The sequence below is a fragment of the Limulus polyphemus genome, unplaced genomic scaffold (assembly GCF_000517525.1).
Source record: "Limulus polyphemus unplaced genomic scaffold, Limulus_polyphemus-2.1.2 Scaffold5376, whole genome shotgun sequence".
Classification (NCBI taxonomy): domain Eukaryota; kingdom Metazoa; phylum Arthropoda; class Merostomata; order Xiphosura; family Limulidae; genus Limulus; species Limulus polyphemus.
In genome coordinates this window covers 58,480-59,955 of record NW_013670986.1, presented here as the reverse complement: position 1 = coordinate 59,955, position 1,476 = coordinate 58,480, and positions in this window count along the sequence as shown.

The window sequence follows — 1,476 nt, the reverse complement described above, 5'->3', positions numbered from 1 at the left end:
CATGCCGGGCCTTATATGATGTTAACGCGAAATAAAATATCAGTTACATTGTGTTTGTTAGTTCCGCTGTCCCTAATTTTGAACTAATATACTAGAGACATGGGCGTCCACAGAAATTTTTCCAGGGAGGGGCAAAGTAGTGTGAAATCGTGCATTTTATAAAAAAATCATATACATATGCTGAATGAATAAAGAAAGAATTATGTTTCTCATTTTCAGGGGAAGGACATAGAGCCCTCTCTCTCGCTCCCCCACCCCTATAGAGAACGCAGCTAATTAAAAGTACTAACTTTCAGCTCTTGGGTTATTGTTGTTGACGGGCGCGAATCTTGAATCCTAGGATTCACAATAGGAGCATACCAAACAGTAGGCTACGCCTGGCTCTAATCTCTTGCTAAAAGTTAATGAATGGTTTGCTAGTTTGGAAAGTAACAAGAATTATGAAAAGTAAAAAGTGAAGTATCTGAGGTAAAAACATGTAAACAATAGGTTGAGGATGCATGAATATTCATAATACGTTGCTACAGAAAAGCCTTGCCCCTCACCCGAAAGAGTTGGTAAATGTTATATCCTCCCCTCCCACAAAAAATAATAACTATACGGCCTTGTATAGATTTTTATTTACCTTCGAAAGATATATTTTAATTTCTCAAGGGCGTTTTTACATTTGCCTTAACTCATCGTGGTCCCCTCCCTAACCGATACGATACTTCATTGTTAAAGAAAACATAGATAAAGATGGAAGACGTAACTTTGATTATGATATAAGTGTGTTTATTTAGCTTCATAACCTATCAAAGGTTACAAGACTTTTTAAAACATGACTTTATATGTTTTGTATTATAGGTCAACTATAACAGGAATGAATCTTAACTATATATAACAGGAATGAACCTTAACTATAACAGGAATAAACCACGACAACTATAACGGGAATAAACCATGACAACTATAACAGGAATAAACCACGATAAATATAACAGGAATAAACCACGATAACTATAACAGGGATAAACCTTAACAATTATAACAAGAATAAACAACATCAATTATAACAGGAATAAATAACATCAACTATAACAGGAATAAACCACGACAACTATAACAGGAATAAACCACGACAACTATAACAGGAATAAACCACGACAACTATAACAGTAATAAACAACATCAACTATAACAGGAATAAACCACGACAACTATAACAGGAATAAACCACGACAACTATAACAGGAATAAACCACGACAACTATAACAGGAATAAACCACGACAACTATAACAGTAATAAACAACATCAACTATAACAGGAATAAACCACGACAACTATAACGGGAATAAAATACGACAACTATAACAGGAATAAACCATGACAACTATAACAGGAATAAACCACGACAACTATAACAGGAATAAACCACGACAACTATAACAGGAATAAACCACGACAACTATAACAGGAATAAACCATGACAACT